This window comes from Cricetulus griseus, chromosome 3 (genome assembly GCF_003668045.3).
Source record: "Cricetulus griseus strain 17A/GY chromosome 3, alternate assembly CriGri-PICRH-1.0, whole genome shotgun sequence".
NCBI classification, from domain to species: Eukaryota; Metazoa; Chordata; class Mammalia; order Rodentia; family Cricetidae; genus Cricetulus; species Cricetulus griseus.
In genome coordinates, this window is record NC_048596.1 from 69,684,611 (window position 1) to 69,696,335 (window position 11,725).

Consider the following 11,725-nt stretch of genomic DNA (forward strand, 5'->3'; position numbering starts at 1 on the left):
GTTTAGCAGATTAAAGGAATAAAGGCAGAGGCTGTCTTCTGGACTCCAGTATTTGCACATGCAAGCACACTCACATCCACATGTACAAACACACACACACACACACACACACACACACACACACACACACACAGTAAGAGCATCCAAAGAGAGCTTAAAGGTAAGTGATAATAGCTATTTATTTCTACATGTTTTGATTAAGAACAATGAAAGATAAGTGCAACTGTCAGGCCTCATTCGAGAAGCTTCTCCTTGCAGGAGACAGCAGTTGGCACAGAGACCCTCATGGTGGTCAATGTGCAGAGAATAAGAGCCTGTGGAGTGGTCAGCCTTAAATGGCAGGTATCAAAGCAGGGCTGAAACATTATAAGAGCCACAGGCAATGATGATGCCAAGTGTCTTTCCCGACACAACATGGCAATGAGCATATGAACTCACAGTGATTGTTACAGAGAGTGTAAGAACTGTACCACCTCATATCAGACAGCATCCCAGCAGGGAGAAGGAAGGTGAACATAAAATCCCACCACTGGCTGAAGAGCTGTTGGCATTTGATAGCTACAGGGCGTCAGTTTTCTTTAAGGATGTGAACCCTGGCAGATAAACCATACTCAAGCTTAGGTTCCACTCCCAAGAGGAATTGGACAACATGAAGTGGATCAGATTTGGAAAAAAAAGAAAGAAAACTCAGAGCTGGGTGGATGGGGAGGAGAGGATGAGGGGTGGATATGGGAGGAGTTGGAAGAGGAACATGAGGATGCTCAAAATACATTCTATGGAATTCTCAAAGAATTAATACAAATATTACTTTAAAAAGAACAGTGGTCCCCATGCACAGATCTAATGTAAGCTTAAAGTGTCCTGTGTGGAAGGTATTTGAGGTATTTTTATTATACTAAGTATCATGAAGTTGAATTTTACATAAACAAATTGGCCTAAGTCTTGGATAGCCCATCCATGAATAGTAGAATTTTTGGATGAATATACATGCTAAGATGAATGGTTAAGATAAGTTCTGGCCTGGGGAAGTGATTCAGTGTTTAAAATGCTTACTATGCAAGCAATAGGATGGGAGTTTGGAGCTACAGAACTCCCATAAATACTAGGCAGGCATAGTGGCCTACATCTAATTCCAGCCTTGGAAGGTATATTCAGGAGATGGGGGATCTCCAGAGCAAGTTGGCTCATGAAAGTAGCCCTATCAGTGAGCTCTGGGTTTGATTGAGAGATCCTGCCTTAAAGAATAAAATGAAAGAGCAACCAAGGAAGATCCCTGACATCAACCGTGGGTCTCCTCACACAGGTGCATGTCGCCCACACACACATGTGCACCCACCACGCACACAAAGAAACAGATGAAGAAGAGAGGGAAGGGAGTGGGAGGAGGACATGGAGGATGACTAGTTCCTCTCATGCTGCTATGGGATGCAATTCCCTTGAAAGATCCGGTCCACAACCATTTCTATCTGGCCACATAATATTTAAGTATCTGTATCATTGGAGAGAAACTGTGTTCAGTTCATGGAATTTTGCAGATGATTGGTGGTACCCATTTAGGCATCGTCAGTATACTCCCTCTGAAGCTTTTTCAGGCACATGCCTTTTGTTGTGTTAACACCAAAGCATTCATCCCTAATTTGGGTTTCCCAGCATAGAGGGCAGCATGGTGGTCTACCCCACTTCAGGCTTTTAAAAGAAAATAATAATAATTCTTTATTGATTCTTTGGGAATTTCAGATTCAATCCTCCTTACCTCCTAGTCCCTCCATATCCACTCCTCACCCCTGCAGAATGCTTCCCAACCCCCCAAAAAATTAAAAACAAAAAAAAACAAACAAAAACAAAAAAAACCGCCTCACTCCTCCGACTTTCCAACACCTCTGTATTCATCCTAGTGGCACTGGAAGCTGTGGCGTGTCATGAAGTATACCTTTTTGTCCAATCAGCCCCACCCACAAAATGTCCATTGCAATGAGTCAAGGCCTCTGGCACACCATCATCACTGGACCCTCACTGAAACTTCTCTCAGATATCCTGCTGTTACCCTGAGTCATGGAGATCCTGTAGTTATCATTCTGCAGGACCAGTCCCCTCACTTGCTCCAGCAGAACACAGATAGGGTAGATATTAGGGTGAGCCAACCAAAGTCCCAGGATGTGGGTCTGAGTGGTAGCTGAGCTGGTCAGTCTGGGCCGCTGGGACCACCCCCTCGGGTGAGGGGCAGAGCCAGTCCTCTTAGACCCGTGCCATCAGGACCAGCTCTCCCATGCATGTGGTGAGGGGTGGAACTATCTCTCCTGAATGTGGGGCAGCATGGCCCTTGGATTTAAACCTGCATTGTTCCTATGACTTCCTGTGATAGCAAGGGCCTTGGACACCATCACAGACCCCAGGTGCAGCAGGAACACTGACCCAGACATGGCCCTTGGCAGCAGCTTGGGCCCAGACATCACCATGGCACTGCTAGCAGCACAGGCCATTTAGATCAGCCACACTGATCAGTATGACCCCAGGAGCAGCAAGGCCCTCAGACACTAACACAGTCTCGGGTGGCTGTCCAGACCCCAGGCATCAGCACAGTCCCTGGTAGCAACAGGAGCCATGGACATCAACCCAGACCCTGACTGCTGCTGGACCACAGACCCAGACATGGCCCATAGCAGCAGCCTGGGCCCAGATGATAGCACAGGCCGCAGGTGACAGCACAGACCACAAGGATAGGCATGGTCCCCATGGCAGCAAGGCCCTTGAGTGCCAACATGGCCACAGGTTGCATCCTAGAATCTGGGCATCTATGTAGCCTTTGGTGGCACCAGGAGCCACAGATGCTAACTCTGGCTGTGGTAGTTCCATGGACCCAGACATTGTCCTCAGCCACTTGGCACAGGTCACTCAGATCAGCATGGCTCTAAAGGCAGTGTGGTCCTTGGACACCAAAATGGCCCCAGGTGGTGGTCCAGACCCCTGGCATTTGCACTGCTATCAGTGGTATCAGGAGCTATGGATATCAACCCAGATCCTGGCTGCAGTAGGGCCATGGACCCAGATGTCACCATGGCCCTGAGTGGCAACACAGGCCAACCAGATTAGCATGGCCCTGGTGTCAGCATGGCTTTCAGACACCAACATTGACTCAGGTGTCTGACCAGACCTCAATCATCCACACAGCCTTCAGTGGTTACTGAAGTCATGGACATCAACACAGAGCCTGGCTGCTGCAGGGCCATGTGTCCAGACATGGCCTCAAGTGGCAGCATGATCACTCAGATCATCATGGCCCTGGTGGCAGCTCAACCCTTGGACACTAAAATGGCCACAGGTAGTAGCCTAGACCACAAGTATCCCCATGGCCTTGATGGCAACATGGGTCATGGACTTCAACACAGACCCTGGATGTTGTAGGACCATGGACCCAGACTTGGCCCTAGGCAGCAGCCCAGGCCCTGATGTTACCCTGGTCCCAGGTGGCAAACAGGCACCAACACCAGCCCACCTTCACTGCTTCAGAACTGCCTCTTACCATAGCACATGAACCATTCCGCCTCTCTTTCTTTCTCATTTCTCCACCATATACTTGCTCATCACAATGGCCAGCCTGTGGATGCCTTCAGGCAGGCTGGACAGGCTGCCCTTGGGTATCTTTTGCCCATGCCGAGCTATTTCCTCACTTTTCTTTTTAAATGTCTCATTCTATCAGCAACTTCTTGATTCATGACCTTTGGAAAGATGATTAAGATTCCAAATCCCTGCACATTGCTGAGAAGCTTGCAATGTGCCCCACTTTTCTGTGGTTGGCTGCCAGTCTTACTGTCCCCACTGCTAAGTTAGATGCGTTTTAGGGCAACAGTTAGTCTAAAGTCAGGAAGGTGCTTCTAAGTTGCTCCTGCTACATGACTGGGCCTGTAGAGGCCCCTACACAGCTGCCTCCCCATCCCTCTCACTTCCTCCACCTTTTATCCAAGACTGGGGACATAACTCAGTTGGTGAAGTGCTTGCCATGCAGGCATGAGGACCTGAGTTCAATCCCAAGCTGAGCATGGCTCCCAGATCTACGAAGGTGAAGACAGGGGGATCCTTGAGGCTTACTGTCCAGCCAGAGTAGTCTAATCAGTAAGTACAGGCACTGGTGAGAGACTTAAAAAACAAAATGAACAGCTCCTAAAGAATGACACCTGAGGTTGACATTCTGGCTTCCACATGCAAGTATACACACATGCGTGCAAAACAGCATGCACAAACACATGTAACTAGCACACACAAAAACATGCATGCACAACACACACAAACATACACACACACACACACACACACACACACACACACACACACACACACACAAACGAATTTGTAGAAGTTCTCACAACTCCTTAGATAAAATTTTAATCCAGGTGCAGAACATAGAGAACTGGACCTTGAACTTACCAGGAAACTCTCCCTGCTGACTGGTTTACATAATGCCAGATGATGCTGTGTAGCCTTTGAGTAAAGAAAGACACAATGCCTTATCCACCACTGAACACTGCATGCTACAACATGGACCTGATGGCAAGATGTGCCAATTGGGAAAGTAGTGGCATGGCAGTTATGGGGTTAGCCAGCCACTTTCTGATTGGTTATGAGGCCTACACAGGATGGACTTCATGTCTGTTTCTGTAACCCTGATCTAAAGCCCATGACTGGAACGATCACAGGCCTTAAGGGTATCTTTTTCTTGTTCTAATAAATTGTGCAGCCCAACTGCATTCTAAGTATTTGTGTTTGTATGTATAGATTTGTGCTGTTCTCAACTTTGGTCAGAGGAGTTTCTTTTCACAGAGGGTAATGGCTAATGCAGTAACTCAACTGGTCAAGACGCTGAGTCTAAACAACTCTGAGTTCTCAGCGTGGGCTGAGTCATCTTATCAACCTCCCACCATCCAAGCATAGGGAACTTCATGGAAGAAGGAATGGAAAGAACATAAGAACCAGTAGATGGGGGTGGAGGAGCTGTGAAAAGAAAAGCTGACTTCTGTACATGGCATGGCTAGTACACACATCAATCTGAGTGTCTGTGGTTCCCTGCACAGAATCAAGCCAGCCAAAATCCCAGCATGAGCTGGGGAAGGATCAGTGAGGTCCCACCACACCAGAGGAGTTATTGGCAGTGATGGCTGCTGAGGGAGAGATTCCATGAATGCAGAGGGCCGACCGTGGTGGGCATTTTTCCGTGGCTCTGCCAGCTCAGCACTTACTATCCCTCCTCGCACAAAACTCTCATATGTGAGTTTTGATGCCTCTTTCTTCACCTCTGTCCTCCTGTCTCAGTGATGGTAGTGGTAGTCAGGGAGGTTGCCACAGGGGGACTTCCACAAGTAGTAGTGAATGAGGGGGCATTGCCCCAGGCATTGCCCGTGACTGAGGGTAGAGAGCACAGTGATTTTGGATTGTGAGCCTGTGTCTACCATTGAACTCCACAGATAAGAGTTTTTCAGTTTGTGCACCATTTTTTTGTTGTTGTTGTTTTTTGGTTTTTTTTTCCTCTGTTTTTTTTTATTTAGATTAGAAACAAGATTATTTTACATGTCACTCCCAGTTCTCTCGGCCTCCCTCCCCCCAACTAACACCCTACCTATCCCATACCTTTCTGCTCCCCAGGGATGGTGAGGCCTTCCATAGGGGGTCATCAGAGTCTGCTATATCCTTTGGGATAGGGCCTAGGCCCACCCCCCCTAACCACCCCCATCGTGTGTCAAGGTTGAGCACCATTATTAAAAGGATTAGCAACTGGGGCCAGCCAGAAAGCTCAGTAAAGTGCTGGCTGCCAAGTCTGGCAAGCTGAGTTTGGTCCCCCGGCAGCACATGGTAGGACAGAACCGACTTCTGCAAGTTGTTCTCTGCCCTGCACACATGAACCATGGTACTCACACGACCGTCCTAAACACACCAAATAAAGGTAACATAAAAACACTTTCAATGTGAACAGTTGGAGCAGGAAGTAGATGAACTACTCTTGAGGGCAAATGAAGCAAAGCATTGTTGATCCCATGTGAGAGCTCAGCCACCCACTATGAAGATTGAAGTACTGGCCGATGGTGGCTCTACCCAGGACTGTTCTGAGGCTCACAGGTGAAAGCTCCTGAATGCAGATAGATTGCAATTCTCTCCCTCTCCCTCTTCCCCCATGAGAGTGCCAGGATCCTGGGCAAGGCTTTGCCAAGCAGGATTTTAAGATAAGGCAGTTTCATGTGTATATACTGTAACTCACTTACGCATGTTCAATTAGCTTCAGCCCTCTTGGAAAACATGATTTCTTCCTTGGGCAAACCCCTCGAGGAGCAGTAAGAACTCTATGGGGAGGCTGGCAGAAAACAGCTCGCATCACCCCCTCACAACACAGACAGACTGAAGCCTGTATCCTTAGTAACAACCCTTAGCAAGCGCCATCTCCAGTTGTGGAAAAGGCCAGGGTCTTGCACTAAAGTTTGCGAAGCTAAAGAAAGCAAGCATGATTGCTTGTATCAAACTCCCAGATAGAAAGAGAGATGTGTGGGGCTGGAGAGATGGCTCAGCTGTGAAGAGCACTGGCTGCTGTTCCAGAGGTCCAATTCCCTGTAAGCACATGGCAGCTCACAACCATCTATAATGGGATCTGATGCCCTCTTCTGGCCTGCAGGTGAACATGCAGATGGAGCTCTCATACACAGAAAATAAATAAATCTGAAAGGAAGGAAGGAAGGAAGGAAGGAAGGAAGGAAGGAAGGAAGGAAGGAAGGAAGGAAGGAAGGGGAAGTGAGGGTGGAGGAAGGAGGGAAGGAAGCGAAGGAAGGAAGTGAAGGAAGCGAAGGAAGGAAGGAAGCAGGGAAGGAGGGAAGGAGGGTGGGAGGAAGGGAGGGAAGGAAGGAAGGTAGGAAGGAAGGAAGGAAGGAAGGGAAAGAGAGAGAGACAGAGACAGAGAGAGAGGAAGGAAGGAAGGAAGGAAAGAAGGAAGGAAGGAAGGAAGGAAGGAAGGAAGGAAGGAAGAAGGTGCATGAAGGAAGTATACCTGTATTTTGGAGCATGAAGGAGGCTCCACCCTGCATGATGATGGGAGTTTCCTGTGGAATGAAGATGAATCAGGACTGACACCTGCCCGTAGGGATGGTATCTTGTCAGTATACATCACCACAGCTGTCCCAGGCTACAGAACTTTCCCACTGGAGGGTAATGAGTCCGTTAATGTCTCTGTGAGCACTGGGAGCCACACCCCTTCCTTAACCCAGATAGCTTAGTCTGGCCAGTACTCCATGACATACCATGTACATATAGTTCCAACATTGTATTTTAGATTTATTTTTTGGGTATGAGTGTTTTGCCTGAATGTATGCATGTGTGCCGCTTGTATGCCTGGTATCTGTGAAGGTTGGAAGAGGGTGTCAGGTCCTCTGGAATTGGAATTATTAGTGGTTGTGAACCACCATGTGGGTGCTGGGAACTGAACCTAAGTCCTCTGTGATAGCAACAAGTGCTGTTACGCACCAAGCCACCTCACCAACCCTCAAGCTGCCATATTTTTAGCATGCCCTACTTACTGACATGGATCATTAAAGCTGTTGAGCTGGTTAGTTTCAGAAGTGTGGATTTTTAAACACACAGTGCTTAGTGTTTAAATGAGATCATTCATGAACAGCTTGGAGACTGGCACCTGTGTATAGTAAATGTACCGTGAATATCAGCTATTGATATTATTTTAATGATGTGCCATGTTTCAAAACCAGCCTGCCATTTAAGGGTGTTTTGCCTACATGTATGTATATGCCCCAATTTTGTTCGTGGTGACACAGGGGTGACAATGGAAACTGCTAGACCCCTATCACTATTTTCCTGGGTGTATGTCTTTAGCTTCATATTTATTTTCATTGTCCTTATCAAATGAATAAGGTGAATTTGCATCATTCAGTTACCATATCATTTCCTGGGGAGTCTGACCTCAGATTATATGGAGATTGGCCAGACTTTGTTTTACCTTGGTTTTTCTAAATTAAAATAGTATGACCTTGGACAAATTATTGAAACTTTCATTCAGCACACTACTTTCTTTGTCTGCAAAATTCTCTCCCAAGGGTTGCCTCTGGATTGACTCTGGCAGAGGTCTAGCTAGGAGAGGCAGCCTGGGCTTTAATCCAAGCTCAGCTGTGACCAGGTGCTGGCCTGCCCTTTGCCTGGGTGATGGCAGATCTAAATTTTTCTCTCTGACCTTCCACATCCAACATCTTGTTTGGGAGAACCTCCCAGGAGTCCTTTCTGCATATGGCCACTCTTCTGGTTCGTAATCCTGTCTCTCATTTCAGAAAGTGGAGAGGGAAGGACTTGTCATCCTTCAGTTTCTCCTTGCAGCTTGATTCCAACCCAGTTGTCCCATCATTTCATTGTGTCTTAGCCACTTGTTCCTTTGCCTTATATAAACTCCCACACATCTATGTCAGAGCTGGGACTTGAACCCAAGACAAACCCCTTTCTTGGGAAGCACAATTTTATTCTCTAAATGAAATGACCTAGATGCTTCCCTTTTCCCTCCCATTCCTCCCCATCCTCTCATTTTCCATTCTCTCCCATCTTCCCCTTCTCTTCTTTTTTTTTTTTGTTTTGTTTTTAGAGACAGGGTTTCTCTGTGTAGCTTTGGAGCCTATCCTGGCACTCGCTCTGGAGACCAGACTGGTCTGGAACTCACAGAGATCCGCCTGCCTCTGCCTCCCGAGTGCTGGGATTAAAGGTGTGTGCCACCAACACCCAGCTCCCCTTCTCTTCTATCTCCTGTCTTCAACATCTCCTTCTCCGTCTGCCCTCCCCACCCCCTCTGTTTCTATTGCTACCTCTTTTCAAGCTGTGCCCTATTTGTGCAGATTACACTGCCTGCATTTTCTTGATTAATGAAAGGACACAAGAAAAGCTGAATGTCCAGAGCTGGCCTCTCCTCGTACCCTCTGATGTTGGATCCAGTGAGAGTGGAGCTGCTCAAGACAAGCCACTGACGCTGGAGATGTAGCTTAGTTGGTTGAGTACTTGTCTAACATGCCTTGTGTTCAACACCCAACATCACATAAAGCAGGCATGGTGGTGCATGCCTATAATCCCAACACTCACAAGGTGGAGGCAGGCTACAAGAAGTTCAAGTTCATTCTTGGTTGCATAGCTTGTTTGAAGTTCCAAGATCAAAGCAGCCTAGGACATATAAAACTCTATCTTTCAAATAAATAAGTAAAGATGCCACTGAGTAGATGTGTAGCTCAGGGGCTCCAGGATGAAGTTACATCCATGAAACAGCAGCATTCTGCTGCTTTCTTGTTCCCTGTGGGTGGATCTCATTCACTTTTGCTCCACAGCAGAGACAAACACATGTATGAGTGAGAGCCAGACATATGTTCCAACAGCCAAGCAGCAATTCTCCCAACAAAGACCCAGAGAAGGAGTGTCCCAAATCCCTTTCCCCTGTGTGTGTTTACCTACTGTTGCTGCTGTTGTGGGATTTGTATGAATAAAAACCCATATCAAATGAAGGAGATAAGTGAGCGCTCCCAAATTTCCATGTGCTTTTTCTTCAAACACCCGCAATGTTGCCCTGTAGTTCTTTCTGAACCCTTGGCTCAGCACCCCTTTTCTTGCTAGAATCCAGGATATTTAGGACTGGGGTATAGTGATGGGAGGAGACCAAGGTTTTTCTGGTGTATAGTTCACTGACCTTGCATGTCTGTCTCATCCCACTGCACAGGCCCTTCCTCAAGCATCCTGTCTTTCTCATCACTGTGTTCCTAGTGTCTTGTATAAAGAATGGAGCTTATGGCAGTGCTCAACTGAATGCATTAGTGTGTGAATACCAGGGCAAACTGACCAGAGAGAAATATTCCACTTTGCACATTTAGACAAATAAATATTGCACTAACCCCTGCAAAACAAACTGCTCATGGGTTCTGCTAATGCTGCTAATATATGCAAAAAAAGCACTTGATAGTTAATCCATTCCCTGAGTGCTTCCATGAATCAGAAGGGGAGTGGTATAGTTTGTGTGCACAGAAAAACTTCAGTGTCATTCCATCACTATACCCCAATCCTAAATATCCTGGAGCCTTGCTTCTCCACTTGGTGGTACCACATTGGCTTGAGGGGACTTTCATTTACTATCAAGCCACTTGATTGGTGTGATTCGTCTTCCGCCCTTTCTCTTGAGCCTCCCTAGGCTCAATGCACACCCCACCCACAGTGAGCCAAGTGGGTGAACTTCCCAGAAAGGGCCAATTCCTTTTCTACCATCTCAAATGGAGTTAGCCAATGGGTCACAAGGCACAGTACCACTGGAGTAGAGCCTAGTCACCCTACTCACCCTACCCTTCCCCAGGTCCTTGCTATTTTCTCTCATCATGGGAGGAAAAGTAACAGCATGCTCTGTGAACCTGACCAGGTTCAGCCCCAGGGGTGTAAAAGGATCCTCTCTCCTATTTTATTCCTGCCCAGACTGCACAAACAGGACGAAGGGCTCCAAACGTAGGGATTCTTCCCTCCCACTCTCCAGCTTTGTCTGGTTGTGGTAGAACCAGCAGAGTCACAGGAGGGTTTGCCTGGCGCCATCTCTATGCTGGTCTAATACAGGAAGTTGTTATTTGAAGATAAGGGAAACCACAGTTAATGCTTCCTCTGTAAACTGATACAGCCTCATAACTGTGGGAGACTACAGGATGGGTTAGAGACTCTGTAACCCAGTTGACCAGGAAACCAGCTGGCCTGTGACTCTAGACTCAGACAGGCACTTCTGGCAGCATAGGGGCACCTTTCGAGCAAATAGACCAACAAATGCTTCCTTTGATGACAGAGGGACAACAAAATACCCAACTCTGCCATGTCCCATCCACCCACTCCCTCTGCAAATCAAACTGATTCCCCCAAACACACCTTCTCTCTCAGGCTCTCCTTCAGGAGCATTTCCTCTCTGCCTGCCAACTCCTCATCGTTGAGTTTGTGCAAATGTCTGTTGACAACAGAGTCAAGGTCGGATCGGCATTAGGATGAAGTCACCATCCCGAAGACGGCTGGATGCAGTGAACTACTAAGTCCCCTTTCCTGGAATATACCTCTCCCTCAAAGGGTTCTGTGGTGGCCGAATGAGAAGTGTCCCCATGGGCTTGGTCCCAAGGTGTTGCTACGTGTTGGAGGAGATGTTGGAATCTATAAGAGATAGAGCCTCGTTGGAAGATGAGCATCATTTGGGGTGGCCTTTGAGAGTTTATAGCCTGCCCCCCTCCAGTTTACTCTCTGGCTCTATGTTTGCAATTGTTTATGTGATCTCTCAGCTCCTGCTCTTGCAGCCTACTGCTATGCCCTCCACCCACCATTGTGAACTCCCCCTCTGGAATCATAAATCCATATTAATTCTTCTTTATGTAAGTTTCCTTAGTCATGGTGTTTCATCAAAGCAACAGAAAAGTAATAAATACTCACTAATTCTTGGGGTTTCCATAGTCCTGGCTTTATAGGAACCACTCTTCCACCCTCTTACCTCTCTTCAACCCGTCTGAAATCAGGCTAAACTGACAGTTGGGGAAAGTAGACACAACTGAAATGGGGCATAAGTCTGCAGATTTGGCTCATGCCTGGCTGGGGACAGCACTGGAGGCTCCTTGAAGGGACTCTGGCCAGCTGGAGTGTGGCAAGCATGGCTCTGGCAGGCCTTGCCCTTCTCTCCCATCCCCTCTGCCTTGCCAAAATCCATTAGATTACA